Source organism: Triticum aestivum, chromosome 5B (genome assembly GCF_018294505.1).
Source record: "Triticum aestivum cultivar Chinese Spring chromosome 5B, IWGSC CS RefSeq v2.1, whole genome shotgun sequence".
In the NCBI taxonomy this organism is placed as follows: Eukaryota; Viridiplantae; Streptophyta; class Magnoliopsida; order Poales; family Poaceae; genus Triticum; species Triticum aestivum.
The window spans coordinates 129,132,905-129,150,015 of NC_057807.1; the positions used below are offsets into that span (position 1 = coordinate 129,132,905).

The window sequence follows — 17,111 nt, forward strand, 5'->3', positions numbered from 1 at the left end:
AATACGAAGATCTTAAGCTAAGCTACGGGGCCGGGAATATACTCCAGGTTGGGAGATCTGTCCTGCCATCGGGCATGCAAGAAGCTATGTGCGCAGGGCATCAGAGGCTTACTCAAATGGAACATACGAATCCAACCTTGCTTGACTCTCTTTTTCATACTTGCCCTCGGGATCAGTGGTAGATTCGTAACGTTATTACTCATGGGTAGCAGATGATGGATCCATTTCTGTTGAAGCAGTGGAGTGAAGAGGAGGGTTGGGTCCCGCCTCACAACGAGCTCGGGTAGCTAGATAGGTAGATAGTAGATAGCAGTCCGGATAGTGATAAAATCTGAAATAATCTTCTTCTTGATTGAAAGAAAGCCTGTGCCGGAAATAGAGAGAGTTCTGCTCTTGGTTGACATAGATCGCTCTACTCTCGAATTGACATACATAGAGTTGAAAACATACTCCTCACAAATGATCATAGTTCACTACTAATGAGCGAGTAACTACTAATGTTATGAGCAAAAAGACGAATCTACTTGGTTCATATCATATGTTCCGCTCCGTTGACAGGTTCATATATGTACCTGATGTTCATGGAAACAACAGGATGATAATCCGTTGATGGGAAACTCACTTTGCTATGCTAGGAAAATGACTAATGAAACTAACAAGTTCAAGTGCTCTAGTCAAGTAGTAAGCTCCAGTGGGAAGCGCTAGTCCAGATAGAAAGAATAGACAGGAGGATTGCCAGGTTGGTCCGCACAGGTGCATATCTATAGGTTTCAGCACGGGATTCAAGATCGTTGGTACCCGATGTTTAGTTCATGGGAATGGGAATGTAGGAAACTCTCTCTTCCGTCCGGAACATATAGATAGATTGATTGCTGTAGCAGCAAGTCAACTAGATCCAGTGTGGAATGAGAACCTTTCCGGGGGCAAGGGGGGGGGGCGAAGCTACTAGCAACTATTACTATTGGCTATGGATGTCCTAACACGAACGGAGTCTATACTAGCAGAGGAAAGCGAAGCATATTGGTTGGTTTGGATTTCAGAGTGCACTGGTTCTATTCTAACTAGACTCGCATCATAAGTTTGCCTGCTTTAAAATCCCGCGAAAGTACTACTGGCAGCTCCTATATGAGGTTGATGCCACGAAGATTATCATATCTACATGAAAGGAAAATGAATGGAAAGGAAAATGAATGTGATGTACACTAGAAAAGATACCAAGCAAGAGGATGTGCGCAACGTCGCGCTCGAAAGTCTTGTCTATGAAACCAAACCCTAGTTCCGTGAGGAGGAAGACTCTCTTCGGTCGAGGGATGGATGGACTAGTGCCGTAAGGATGAGTGATGCTAGAGGGAAGTAGATCAATAGTAAACAGGAGATTGCTTTGCGTATCACGGATCGAGCACACAATAGAATGCTCGAACTACATTCTCCTAGCATCAGGCCTATGGTCCATCCAAGGACAGAGCTGTAATCAGCGCCTTTCTCAGATCTTCAGATAGACAGAATTCATCGTACATGCTTAGCCATCTCGCCCGAGGGACCCTTCCCCATAGTCCCGGCATTTCTAGTTCCGGCTAACCAAGACCCTGAAGGCAGATGTTGGAACCGCTTCTCGAACAGGAATCACAGACCCAACTCATGCTCTTGTTCTTTTTTACTCCGTTTTTTCACAAGATGCAAGGACAAGAAACGCTAGTTTTCAATCAGGCCGAACTGTTTGCTTCTTCTTAACTGAGAAGCCAACCCAGCCTTAAGTGAATAGTGCAAGCATCTGCCATTAACATCATTCCTAATAGTTTTTGCTGAAATAAGTGTAACTGCCTTGTACCCGCAGCTGGAGGATCTTCTCTCTATGGATTCCTGAGAAATGGAAAGTACCATTCTATACCCCTTCCCTAACTTAAGCCCTATAGACCAGTGCTGTTAGAGTCCCGGGTTGGTAGAGCTTGGACCACCGATTTGATAAGCACGTCTTTTCTGCCTTCGACATGGAGCACCTATTTTCTGGCATAAGACAATCTCTTCTCGCACCAGCCCTACCTACATCAGTGATTGCTCGAAAGAACTTATTAATATAGAGGGAAGCCGCCTGGGCTGAAATGCTAGGAAAAGAAGGGTTTCAAGTTTGTTCCCATTCGGGAATTGCATATTAGAAGAATTGATGTTCACTAGCATTTGAAATGGAAGATACCGACTACTGATGGAAGAAATCTGGAACTGAGCACGGGCAATAGCTGACAGAACGTCACAGACCACAGAGAATAGGGCGCCCATCTCTTCACTTTCTTAAAGCAATGCGTAAGGCTTTCGGCTTTCACCTTTCTTTGTAAAACAAACCCAATATCTTGACTTCCCAATGTCGCCAATGTCGATAGGCCAGGTACCATCTTGACTTTCCAATGTCGCAAGTCAATCAGAAAAGGAGAATCCGGGTACTATCAACCAAGTTCAGATAACCAAATAAACCAGTATAGTATCTTTGGATCAATTGAGAAGCTTCAAATCCGTTATTATCTCAATCCGTATATTTTGCTTTCTTTCGCGCGGGAAGTGCAAGCCCTTGCTTGTGGGTCCTGATCGAGCAAGACTACGTCCTATCTATCTACACCTCTCCAAACACAATATCTTGAGTACCCGGAACCATGTTCAGTGCTGCAAAAGCGCAGCTGTAGCCCCCTAGAATCTTCGGCTCCTCGTTTTTATTCAATTATGAAATGACTCATTTTGATGGAGATTTGTAGAATCATTCAAGTAAGTACAAATTGAGATCGTAGAAACATGAGCTTGTGATATAGCTACACCTAATTCCAGACCGGTTAATGCTAGAACTATAAATAAGGGACCAAGATCTCCTATGAAATAGAAAATATTATTCAGAAATAGCATAGTCCAAGCAAACCCACTTAAAATCTTTACTAAACTATGACCGGCCATCATATTAGCAAATAAACGTATTCCTAAGCTTAATGCACGAAAACAATAAGAGATTAGCTCAAGGAGTACTAAGAAAGGTGCTAACGGCAGTGGGACTCCCGCAGGTAATAAGAAGCTAAAAAATGAAGCCCATGTCTTTGAAATCCAACGATCGTAATGCCTATAAAAATGGAAAATGAAAGAGCCAAAGTAATGAGAAAATGACTTTTCACTGTGAAGCTAAAGGGTATCATACCCTGGGGATTACGAAATAACGAAAAAGTAAAAGTGACCGAGATGCGAGGGAAAAACTTTTGTTTCACATTTTCGGAAAGACCACCTATTTGTTCGTTTACCAGGTTCAGCACGAAATCATAAATAAGCTCGACCAAGGATTGCCATGCATTTGGCACTGACTTTCCACCTCCCTTTTTCGTAACAACAAAAAAAAGGAAAAACGACCAAAACGACAGTGAGCAGCATATACAAGACTTCATTTGTAAATGATAAATAAAAGTTGCCCACATGAAGATCAATTATTGGGATAATGGCAAATTGATCCAATGGGGTTTCCGGGTAGGCACCAGGCAGATTCTGGATAAAATTATCCATACCACCACCCGCCCGAATATCCTCTAATATGCCCTGCCAAGTTTCGCCATTTCGGTGGCGGGCTCCCAATACTGTTCTAGCTAAATTGACTGCTCCCTGTTCGGACTCATTTTGGCCCAAATACTCTTCTATTTGTAAAACTATTGTGACGCCGGCAATTCGCTCAGGCGTTGGCGTTATATCCAAGTTTGGCGTTATAGCAAAGTTCTGAGAGATGTTGGTTGGGAAAAAATCATGTAGATCGGGAAGACAGGAACACTTACTACGAATTGGTTGATTCGTTGTAATAGCAGCAAATAGCAGATTTCTATCCTTCATATCCGTAGAAACAAATCTCATCTCCAGGTAACTCCATCTTTTTCAGCTCTGCTCGCTCACTTTTGAAAGGAGACTGATCTTGACGTCGGCGTTGTTTTTTCCAACGAAAAACAAGAACATTCTTTCACGAACTTCCATCACAAAATGCTAGTTGCCTTGTAACGCATACACTGGAGCATTTGTCCCATCGACGAAGGCCACTATACGCGTTTTCTGAAGAGCAACATTCTCTTATAACCAAACATCGCAAAGACAGAAAGGTGTATCCTGAACGTAAGGCCAATGGCTAGCAGACTTCACGGAACACTCACGATATTCAGCTAAAGCTGGATGCATATTATATCTTGCCTTGGTAGAGCGAAAATTTGAACCCAACACAAGCAACTCTCCCGGTTTAGAGATATTGATGGGTTCCAGCCTCATTCCACTAGCCCTAAAAGCATTCTAAATATATAAAAGAGGGGGAATGGATTCTACAAGAAAAGGCGGGCAAAGGTAGTTCAGGGGTCAATTCTTGGAGCATAGCTCATTTCTAAGTCCCCAACCTATCTCGTGCTCGTGCTGTACGCGATCGAATCTTGCGGCCGGATAGAGCAACGGAATCACCGAGTCGTATGAAAAGAGGGCTCTTCTTTTTAATCTTAACACAAAGGCTAGCTCCCCTTGGGGTTGTCATATTACAATCATTTGTATTACTTTCCTACCAATCCTGAACTAGCTATGACCCTTATAGCGAGCCTCGCTTTACCGTTTCAGATAGAAACATATGGCGCTCCTAAAGTCGATTGGATACTTTCTTTTTTATTGAATTAAGCTAAGCCGTGGACTTTATCACGTGAAGAACTCCTTCTTATGAGCTCATGGACTTGATCAATGCTAGTTCAAGTTCACGTCATATTAGGAAATTAGTTCATTAATTCATTTATTTGCCAACGAAGAAGCCTTGCGCTACTCGGAAAGTACTGACTAGAGGGGGGGCGTGTGGATCCACAGTCCTAGCCATTCTCACAACGGGATAATAATGCGAACAAAGACCATGAGAAGAGATTACAACATCCAGAACGAAGCCTGTCAAGCCAACCTTCCCTCACTGCGAAAATGCAACATCCGGCGTACTCATTGGCTTTGACCTCAGATTCATTACTTGCTAGAGAAGTAGTTTACATAACTGTCACAGCTCCAATGCGATAATCTTGTTAATCAGCAAAGTCGCTAGCCTAAATAAGGAGTTTACAATCGCTTGACTATAAAGTAAAGAGCGGCTAATGGGAGATTGCTTGAGTAGGCTTAGTAAGGGATTACCCGCGGGCAGGGTGAAAGAGCTTTCATTAATAGTATGAACTGGTGGATCAGCAAGATAGCTAGAGCTCCTTAAAGGAAAGCAAAATCCAATTCTATATTATATCAAACTATAAAGCAAAGATGAGGAAGCTGCGCCTTTACTCGCTCGAATTAGAGGAAAAAGGGGATATGCAGCAGTAACAGCTTTTCTTTCAATAGTAAGCAGGAAATGCGAATAAGAGAAGGGTAGAAGAAGCGATCCGCGCATTTCCTTATTTCATAACAGATTTGACTCGTTAGAGAAATCATTTCTTAGGTATGCTACATTCTTTGAAGAAAGAGTAGGTTCTGCTATTTAAGACTTAGAGGAAGTGATTTCCGGGAACTAGCAGACCAAGCCAATCAACAGGGAAAGCCTGTCAAGCAAGGAAGCCACCAAGCAAACCTTTAATAAGCATCTCTAGCGCAGTCACTTCTCTATAGAAAGAAAAAACCTGCAATCAAGACTAGTCACATTGGTGAAACAAGTGATTCGCTGACATTCAATTCAAATAGAAAGAGTAGTCACAGCTGCGACAAGTTGCTCTAAGAGGAAGGAGTTGACTTACTTTCAATTCCTAATATAGCAAGAGCGGATTTTTTTCATGTAGCATTTCTACCCCTATAGGATTTCCCATCTTAACCGAGAATGGGTGCCCACCTTGTACGTACCGAGAATGGGTGTAGCCCACCCCATCTAAAGTAGCCTGAAATTCGTTCCTCTACAATCCAGAGCAGTCCGAACATGTACCGCGATCTGGACGGACAAAGAATGCCGTACACTTGAGTGACCCCCTTTTCTGTGACCACCACCAAATTCAAAAGAAGAGGTGAGATCACCCTGCAAAAATCCTTTGTTGCTCTTAAAATATGGGCCAACCTCTCCATTAATATTGATACTCACTGCACCTCCTTCTACCACTTGTTTAATCCAACCTCTCCACTTCTCACTAAAGAAAACCCTTTTTAAGCAAAACCTCTTGTAGAAAATCCCAATTCACCCTGTCATATGCTTTTTCAAAGTCTAGCTTTAGTATGACCCCCTCTTGTTTAGTCCTCCTAAGCTCATGAAACACCTCATGGATAGTGACCACCCCATCTAAAATATTTCCGTTTTTCATAAATGCCGTCTAACTCTTACTCACCACCTTATCTACAACTCTCTCAAGCCTATTTGTCAGTACTGTAGTCACAATTTTATAACAAACATAATATAAACATATTGGCCGATATTGCTTGATAGTTGCAGCATCTTTCATTTTAGGAATCAGAGTAACCACCCCATAATTAAGTCTTCTAAGTTGCAACTCCTCAGCATGCGGGCTATCAAGCATTCTTTTGACCATCTCTTTAACCATCTCCCAAAAATGTTTCTAAAATATTACTGGTAAGCCATCTGGGCCAGGAGCTGTATTGGTTTTCATCTCTTTAACTACTAACTCTAAAACCTCCATAGTGAAAGGCTTAGTCAACTCTTCATTGTCTAGTTCTGATAGCATGTGCTCTGTTGACCAAGGGGCTTCCACCAAGAGATATGTCCCCCCTGTCCTCTGAACCAAATAGTCTCTTATAGTAACTAGAAATGTGTTCTTGCAACTCTTTCTCATCTTGTATAACATTTCCTTCATGTTCCAAAGAAGCAATATTACATTTTATGTGTCTTCCATTGGCAGCACTATGGAAGAATGAAGTATTTGCATCTCCCTCAAGTAACCACTGACAAACTGACTGACAATGTGGACTGCATGAGCAATGTCAGGCCGGGTCACAGTGAGGTACACAAGGCTGCCTACAAGATGACGATAGCGAGTGGTATCCCTCAAGAGGAGTATCATCACTAGGGCGCAATTGGAGATGGAGCTCCATGGGTGTAGCGGCAGTGTGTGTATCAGTAAGACCTGAGCGTGAGATCAAATCCTGAGTATAGCGATGCTGAGAGAGATAGTAACCATCATTAGTTTTATCAACCTCAATTCCCAGAAAATAACGGAGAGAAAATCAATCTGACATCTTGAATTGCTCACTCAACTTTTTATTAACAAAAGCAATGTACTTCTGATCATCTCCAGTGATCAACATATCATCAACATAGAGAAGAAGCAAGGTACGACCGCGGTCAGATGTATGAGTGAAAAGTGCAGGGTCATGCTCACTAGAAGAGAAACCAGCAGCTTGAACCACAGAGCTGAACCGCTCAAACCAAGCACGAGGTGGTTGCTTTTTTCCCATAGAGGGCCTTTCGAAGGCGACAAACATGACCATCAGGAACTTCAATACCCAGAGGTGGCTGCATATAGAAAAAACTCATGTAGATCACCATGAAGGAAAGCATTTTTGACATCCATTTGAGAGATTTTCCAAGATCGAGCTGCAGCCACAGCAATCAGAGTATGAACAGAAATTGAAACAACGCAACCGTACTATCTATTTACGATAATTTAATTGCTGACATCACGACAACATCACGCTTCTCTTTCTTATTCTTATTTATATCACTGTCACTTTACCGGGCCGGAAAAGTGACACCGTCACGTCTCAGGGTCGTATGCCTGGAACAAGAAGGGTCGTCATACAATTTCGGCGATTACAAAAAAGAAGGAGGCGAGCTCCCTATCCCTCTTTGTCTTTCCACTTCCCTCGTTCAGGAACAAACACTTCGCCAAATTCTTTTGAGTCCCGGCCCGGTTTTTCCCCACTAACCAATTACGTTATGACCACTGAACAAACTTGGTTGACGAACATGGTTTATGCGCCGCTAATCTAGCGGCTTGTCGAGCATTTGACAAACTCACACCATCCATTTCAAATGGGATTTGTCCCGTGGACACACGAGCAATCCAACCCGTCGGATTTCCTTTTCCTCTTCCCATTCGAACTTCTGCGGGTTTCCCCGTAATAGGAAGATCTGCGAGAACTCTTACCCATATCTTACAATTTCTTATGAATTGTCCGCTCATAGCACGATGGAATTGTCCGGTTGTAGCCCGACGCGCTGCTTCAATGGCTCGATATGAAAGACGACCAGCTCTACAACTTTTGGTGCCATATCTTCCAAAACCAAGTTGTGTACCATCCGGTTCCCGACCCCTACTACATCTGCATTTAAAATATTTACTATATTTCGTACGTTTCGGATATAGCACGTCCCTTCTTATTTTGACTATATGAGATCCGCACTTTGACACCTGAAATTCCGTTACGAGTAGATACTTCCACAGGAGCATAATCGATTTTCTGGATAAATACATTACAAGATGTTTTTCCATACTTTCCGCATTCAGTTCTAGCTATTTCCGCACCCCCTAATCGACCAGAACAACAAATACGTATCCCCTCCACCCCTTTTGGCATTATTAATGGAATATCCTTCACTATTTTACTAAAAATGGAACGAAATGAGATTGGATTGTTCCTCAGTTGAAAAGAGATGTCTTGAGCAATCAGAGAAGCACTTTGATAAACAGATTTGATCTTTACCGACTCAATTAAGGTATTAGTGTTTGTTCTATTAGACAAAAAAGATTGCATTTTTTGCACTTCGTTCAAATAAGAGTTGTACCCGTACGGAATTATCCTCTTTCTCAGTATGATCTCTATCATCATCTCTATTCCCTTTATCAATTTTCCTATCCTACCTAGGTCTACGAATTTCTCTATCAATTCCATTACCTTATCCTTACCCATGAGGTTCCTACATTTGATCCTAAATTGAGCTAGGAGTTGTTTCCGGGCATACTCAAAAAAAGGGTTATTATACACCCCAACCCCATCCCTTGGAAAAAAGAAGGTAGCACCGAAGAAAGGAAAGAGCGATATGGTGGTTTTTGTTGTTCCCACGAAGCGAAGATCATTCGCTTGGCGAATGAAGTGGATCAACCTCTTTTTGGCTCGGGCCAAACACTTTTACTCGCTGGTAGAGCTTTCTAAAAAAAGCGATGCGAGAGCGTATTCTCTTATCTAAGCTTCCTCCCTTCGCTCCCCCATCGTAGATGGTTCAGCCACACCCGGTGCCACGAAATGATTGAGAACTAGGACGGTGTCGAAATGCATTTTATTCTTAGTATTAAAAAAGTATTGCATGACCGAATAATTCAAGGAGGGGCGCACAGCGGGGAGGGTCCTTTTTAGTAGATGACTCGTCGGGCCGTCAGAGCAGGACTTCTTTGGTAAAAATAACTTGATTCTATTCCTTTTTAGTAAGGAGGCGGCATTTCCCATAAGGAAAGGTATGTCATTTACAACCCCGGCGTATTGAGGCCGCTTGAAGGCCCCGTTCACCCGAAGTGATTTATCAAAATTCTTCTTTCTCGATGGTGATCGGTCATGGTATCCATAACGTTGCATCTTTTTCGGCCAAATCCGGATTTCGTTTTGCTTCTCCCGGTCGATCGACTCGACTCTTTTCCCTGCCCCCCGGCCTCTCACTTCGTTTCGTTCTTCCTTTGTACCCTCGCTTGAATGAAGACACCCGATCGGCCCGACTTTCCCAAATGTCGGCCACCAGCCCTTTTCCTGTAGTACGGGTCTTGATTTCTTGTCTTGTTTTCGTTTTAGTCGTGGTGATCGCCCGGGAAGAAAGAAATGAATGAATGTCCTTTTGGGAAAATGTAGAATAATACACCTACCGGGACGAAAGCCAAGGGCGAGTTTCGTAGGTGGACGTATCGAACTAAAATAAGATCTAAGATTGACATCTTGATACAATGATTTACCATAATAATAAATAGAGTCAATGGTGACAGAGCTGTGGGAAGAGCCGCTTCTTTTTTGCGGCGGGGGCTTCCATTCACCAGCGCAGACTACATACACGTGCTCTCTGAACCGTGCTAGATAGTCACCCATCACACGGCTCTCAAACCCAACCTGTGGTGGATCCCTGGGGACAAAGCAAAGTCAAAGCGCTTGATCCTTTGCCCCATACTTTGAGATCTTCCTCCCCGCCGATCAAGCAGCAACGCAGCTCGTGATAGGCTTAGCTTAAGCCGCTAACGTTCGGTTCGGATAAGTAAAGTCCCTTCGGTCGGTTCGCTCAGGTGGTCTTCCCTTATTTTCCCTAATGTTCAGAGTTGTTATGGTTTGAGAAAGGAGCACCGCCAAGTCCACTAGGGGCGCCCTGAATGAATAAGAAATGGACAGCTGAGGTCAGGCTTGCATGAAAAAAGAAGATAATAAGTTAGATGCACACACCTGAGGTTGGTAAGAACTGAGGGACAATGCCCCCCCTCACTGGGCCCATCAGCGAAAGCAACTGCTACTTAATCGTAGGTTTGCTTTCGTGCAAGGCCCCCGCTGCTGGAACAGGCGGTTGTCATTTTCAAGTAAACGCCCCGCCCCCTTTCTTTGCCCGCCGGCCGCGTAGCTCGTTATTCTTTGAGATCTGGATAGAGTCTCGCTTCGGGGCGGGGGAAACATGGATTCGATAGATCTATCGAATCCATGCTGCAAGCAGCAAGCGTAGGCTAAAAGGCAATAGTCTAACGTTGGGGTAGGGCGCGCCAAAACAACCGGGGGCCCCGGAGGGGTCAGTACAAAAGTACTATATTCTTTCCACTTACTTTCATTGGCTAGCTGCCTTTTGTAGCGCGCGTACTCTGATCCTCTTCTACGAATCTACAACTCTCTTTACTGAGTGAGACTTCATCTATATCCCTAAAAGTGGATTTGGATTCCCATTTATTCTTTGAATGACAGCTTCAACTAGGCTCCACCTTAGAGAGGGTTTTCGGTTTGAATCAAGATAGGGTCAGGGGCGCGTCGGAACGGTAGCTGCTTAGTCTCATCCGAGAGTCCAATCTCTTTTGTGCTTGCTTTTGTGTCTTTGAATAAAAAAGAAAGAAGGGGGTCGATTTAGGCTCCTTCCCTTCCACTGCATAGCTGCGCTATCAGGTACTACGAGCCCTCTGCCCCACGCATCTAACCAGCTCGCGTGGTTCACCGGTTCCACCGAAAACTCTCATTTGTTGAAGCGGAGCATAGTGTGGCGTCGAGCAAGAAAGGTCTCTTTTTTGGTTTATTCACTGATCTGAAATGAAACTTAGCACTTGTTTTTTTATTGATTCCTGGGGCTAGGCGTTCGCAGAATCAGTCTATCCAAACCGCAGACGCACTTTTCAGATCAGTGACGGCCTCTCCAGCAGAGCTGGGCGCCGGGGCCCTGGATGCGCTAGCGATCGGCACATTAGGGGAGTACTTGCCCGGGTTTCTCGGCCTGGTATCCTTATCCTCGCGTTCATGATATCTACATTCAACTGTGCCCCGGAGACACGGTCGAAGCACGCCCGCCCTGTGTGCGTCTTTCACGACATGCTCTAGTCCCGGGTTTCTTCCTGTGGTCTTCTAGTGTTAGAAGAAGTCGTGTCCGTCCCGGACATCTGCAACGTCCTCTCACACCTTTTTTGGGGGGACAAACAAAGATCAGGAAAAGACGGACCGAACCCATTCGGTGACTTTCGCGGTCGCCCTCACTGAACCGACTTGGATCTGAACTACGATTCAGATCAAGTCTTACCGAAATTGGATTTCCTTTTCGTGCCATATGTCGCTTAGACTTTACTTTTTCCCCTTTCCACCCTTTCCTCTATTTGTTCGATAGGGTCTTCGTTTTATTCGAATTCTAAACCCATTGTCGTCCACAGTTTCCTTGTCAACGCGAAGGGGCCAGCAGCCCCCAAACCAAAGTCTGAGATCAGAACTCATACCGCGGTTGTGGCTTGAAGGCCGCATGCAAGTTCTGAAATATTTAGAGAGTATGTGTTAGTACGAGATCGCGCTATCAACTTATTTCATCTTTCTCGATGATTAGGACAAAATTGTATCCCTTAGGAACCGTACATGCACCTTTGTTTGGATGCCGATCTAATATTGTTACAATACGAAATACTTGAAGGCCACACGCAATTGACTCACCTACATTTTATGCTCCCACCCTTTTGTAGAAAAAGCCTCTGCCTCTGGGGAAGTGCTCACATTAACTCCAATTTGGATGGAGCTTCTCGATGGGTTAGAGCGTTTGCGAACCAAAAAGGGGAAAAACCCATCCTCCAAAGTAGTGAAGTGAGCCAGTACAATAAGACAATAGGTCTCATGGGCCAAGCCTGCTATCAGGCAGTGAGTGGGAATCAATCCTGAAAGAGAGAAGGTCTAGTGCTCTCAGAAAATATTTGATTCGCCGAAAAATTGGCTTTATCAGACCAATCCATGTTCAGAAGCCTTCCATCAAAAGTCAGTGGTCTAGGCCGCTTTCCTTGACTTTGAGTTGGATCTCATTCTTCTTCCCGGCACAAAAAGAGGGTAGACTTCATCCGAGACACATGGGTTCTTTTGCTTCCTTCAAAGAACTCGTCTTTGAGCCTCTAAAAAGAAGGGCATAGTATCCCAGCCACCTAGACCACCTAAAAGGAAGGAATTGGTCTTTAGCTTTGAGTGATCCAATCATTGGTGAATGGGTTCAGTAAGGTAGAAGGAAAGGGCCCCTCCCGACCTGGGAAATTCACAGCAGGAAAGACTGGCGCCGATCAGCGAAAGCGAACCCTTCAGTACATCGCATTCAGCCCTCCCTCAAAATCCCATTTTTTTTATTGAGGAATCACTCTTGATCCTCTAAAGGCTCTTCTCCGTCTATAACTAAAAGTCCATCTGTCTCTCGTGGAAGCGCTTTAGAGTGCCTAGAAGATCTAGCAAACGGGGGTGCCAATGCTGTCCCAAGACCAGATCACGGTAGGTAGCTGCTTTAAAGAGGTTGGGAGACAGACTGGTGAACAATCTTCTTCTTGTTTTCTCCGACCTAGAGCACTCTTTTTTTCAATCGTACAAAGAAACTCCGTGAAAAACCCAGCTATCACTCCTATGAGACGGCTAACTCCCAACTCCCGATACATTCTTTAGAGTCGACCAAAGGACTCGTTGGTTTGGACATAGTTTCTTTGTTCCTGTGTTTCTGTTTTGCTCTCCCCCTTTTTTCACTTAGTTTAGTTGGAATGGAAAGAGAACTTCCTTCAGTTTTTCTTTTTTCTTGTTGCCTGGTTCGGTCTCTCCGAGTGGAATAAGTGGGTCCTTCTTCTTTTTCCTGACTGATGAAGGTCGAAACTGAAGATTGAATCAAGCGGAGTCTGGATTCCTATGTTCGTACCAACTCAAATGATTGATGAATTGGATCTTGAGTATGCTTACTTCGCTACTCAGCAAGGGTGAAAGAATGACAAAGAGACTGACATCACAGAGGATGGGAAGGACCCAATCGCCTGCCTCTTTCTTGGTCCACCCCCCCTGGTGGGTACTTTATAGCTCACAACACGAGATAGGTAGATATTGGACATAGAAAAATTGCTTTCATTGACAACAAGACTCTCTTACTGATTGGGATTGGTCTGTGCAGGATCTCCTTCCCTATGAGACTCTTGCTTCCCTTTGAAAGAGGCAGACCCCTACTTCAATTGTCATCTGATGCCTCTACCCGCCCTTGGTGTTTGTAGATCGGTTTTGCCAGTTAGGGTTTGTGTGGTGGGTTTCGATGATCTCGGGTAGCTCCTCACTTGGATGAGGAGTGGGGAAAGAAGATTGCGGGAGAGATCGGTGAAGAAGTGGAACTAAAGGATACTATAACCAAAGCTTAAAATGGGGGGGATGAGGCTGATGTTGAGCCGGGTGATGAAGCAACTTCACCGCAGCAAGAAGCCTAGTGAGCGGTTGACATGGTGGAAGGTCGTTCTACCTTTCCCTATGCCAACAAAGCAGGCATACTTGATTGACTCTTTGGGGCTCGTGAGAGACATTCATATTACTGCGTTCTGTGATTGTAGATCGTCAGGATTCATCATTGTATATCCGAGATCTGAAAGTGTGGCAAATGGATTTGAAGGCATGGAAAGAGGCCGCCCTCGTGCAAGACTTCTTTATTCTCCCGATTTCCCTCCTCCAGTTGGATTGACACGAAAGTCCAGTGATAACGTTGAAGTACTTTAAAGAGTCCCTTTGAGCCCCCGCTTTATCATAGGAAGAAGAAGAGTAATCTAGTTTAGGGGTAAGTGCCCTTTTGTTGCCAATATCTAGAGTCCTGTTGTGTCGATAGAGCTCGGAAAACTCCTCTTTTAGTGATGGATTCTAGTAGCCCTATGCCTAGATTGCACAAGAACTACTCCGCTTCTATATTGGAAAACACTGTGTTTGAGCTTCTGAAAAGAAATGAAGCTGTTACCTGATCCAAGCAGATAAGATGCTCACGGCCTGTCCTGAGCACTACGGAGATATTTCTTGATCCACATGAGAGTCAGCTCCCTACACCTACACCGGATTATGTCAATGAGAGCTTGCCAATAGAGATACTTCTGACTTAGAGGCACCGGAGTTGGCCAACTCAAATTGCATTGACAGCGAACCCTTGGTAGATGATTCAGAGCAAGATCAGATTCTTGATGATTTTTCCCTTGTTTGATCGAGCGATGCCGAATCTTTATAGCGCATTTCCACCTATCCATGCTTTACGACTTGTCGCCATGAAGCACATGCCTGCGAAACCTTCTTATTCTACAGAATAAATAATAAAGTACTTAGAATGAATGGAATAAAGATCCACTTTTCAAAAGGGACGGCTCCACCTACATGTGAAGATCTTTCAAGCGAAAATAATGGGTAGCCATGAGAAATCTCGATCGGCGACTCTGATACCATGATATCATTGGTCGAAGAATTCCTTGCCTCGCGGGACACGTAAAGAGACCTACCCACCACCCTTGTGCGTGCAAACCTAACAAGAGATGCTGATGCCAGCTACACCGCGCTTTCTTTCCGACCGACCTGACGTTCCGAGGAGAAGAAGGAATGGTTGTATGCATGCGCCGGACGCCTATCTAAAAGTAAAAGAAACCATGGATGGGGAGAAAGAAATCCCTACTTACTTGACAGGTTTCTGGGTCTCAAAAACATAGAAAGGATTTCACAAATAGGATAAATGTCCAGTGAGGACATCTCCTTGCTTGCTTTTTCATTGACTGATTCTAGTGGCTGGCCCATTGAGAGAATTACCAGTGTCTGTCATTAGACTTTATCTTTCCACGGTGAACTCCTTTGTTGTTGAAAATCGGCTGGCTAGATTGACCTTTGGGATTGAGTCACTCGTACATTGAATCATAGTATTTCGTATAACTCTTACTTAACAGACTTAGTGGACCGATTGATTGTTTCTTAGTTAGGATTTTCTATTCCTCCTAGCTTGCGAAATTCCCCTCTGCACTTGCAGCTTTAATAAGAAGTAGTAGATGGGAGTAAGGGCTCGGCTGGTGAGTAGTAGGAGTAAGGGCCCGGCTAGTGAGAACTAGCTTATACTATCTTTCTGGTGTAAGAGCATCTCGCTTATACTTTCGGAGATCTCTCTCGTAATTCGTAGATCTAAAATCCTAATCTAGAAAAGGGTTTTTCTCAGAGCCATAAGTCCAAATAATAAGTCCAAATTCCGCAAGAGCTTGACAAGCAATCCTTCCTACACAACTCATCGGCGGTGTGACCTGCTTGACTTTTATCTTCGATTCAACCTTGGTATTCTCCTTTCTGAAACTTACTAAGACTATTGAAAGCTTTTTCAATGATTCAAAAAAGCATCCCTAGTATAAGAAGCTGTACCTGACCTACTCCTACTATAGTATTATAAAAAATAAGAAGGTTTCAAAACACCACTACTATATCTAATATGCCCCGCCAGACCATGAGTGAGGAGCTTGACTGAACCTCTGAGCGAGCTATTAGTACCTTCTTCCTGAAGAGTAGTAGCCTTCATTCATAGCCTGACCAACTCGTTCGTATGCTAGTCAGCTATGAATTTCTAGTCAGGTTGCTATTCCCTTCTATTGAAGGCTTTTTACCACTATCATACATGACTTTTTTTTCGCCCTTCTTTTTAGAACTCATATAATACTGCTGCCCTTTCACTTGCTTCTGCCTTTTCACAAGAATTAAGATAGTGTCCTCCCTGAATTGAGAAAGAAGAGAGAATACCTATGTGCTGCTATGCCTATGGTCCAGAATTGCTATCCGTACGACCTTGGTCTTTGATTGTATAAAAAATACATATTAAGCAAGTAAGCCTGCCTAAAAGCATTTCTTTTTGACACCTCTTCTCTCGATTTGAAGAGATTACACATCACTGTGAACGAACTTATTCACTCTTCGAAGCCCCCACCACCTTCTTTCTTTGAGCTGAGCACTTTACTTCGGCTGTGGTCATTGCCTACCGGTAAACTCCCATACTTCCTTCTTTTGTTCGAGGGAGGCCATACATCTTCCTTCTTTGGTTGGATCCAGGTCAGAAAGTTATAGGAAGGTTGTGTGCGCAAACAAGTCTGAATTAAGAAGAAGGGGAGCGAGCAGTACACTACCCATTTGGGTATTGGCAAATCACAGTCATACTTCTTAGAGCGGGGTGGAGCACCAGCACCTTAAGCTGCACCAGTATCTTAGTAAGATAGACACCGATTAAGAAACCGAGAAGTCTAGATTATGGAGACTCTCTAAGTTTTTCTCTGATTTCCTGTGTCTGTACTACTTCACTTTAGACCCGGCATATTGTATGTATCCTTCGCCCTTATTTTAAGTTCAGAGAATCCGCCTTCACCCTTCGGAGAAAACATGGTGGCCAGAGACAAGGTATGTAGATTAATAGAGTAGCTCTTACTTTTTGAATATATCATTGATCAAAACTTGGTTCTCATGGATGAAGTGTTTGAGTAGACAAAAGAAGAAGAAGCTGCTACACGAAGTGAAAACCGGTGCTAAGAGCAGGATATTCTTATCTATGAGAGAGAACTGGTAGAGAAGTGCTAAAAGTAAGTGTAAGGTAACGAGCATGAACCTCCTCGTTGAGCAGCCGCCTGAGCTTTCTCTTTGTTTAGAATTGAAAGAGAAGTTTTTGGTAGTGGGGTGCGTGGTGTATTAAAAGTGGATATAGACCCCGGACAAGA

At 43.9% G+C, this 17,111-nt stretch overlaps 1 pseudogene; it reads right to left on the reverse strand.

Annotated features, from left to right (window-relative positions):
- Positions 1 to 7,625: 7,625 nt before the first annotated feature.
- Positions 7,626 to 12,119, reverse strand: LOC123110778 (ribosomal protein S3, mitochondrial-like; annotated as a pseudogene).
- Positions 12,120 to 17,111: the final 4,992 nt, after the last annotated feature.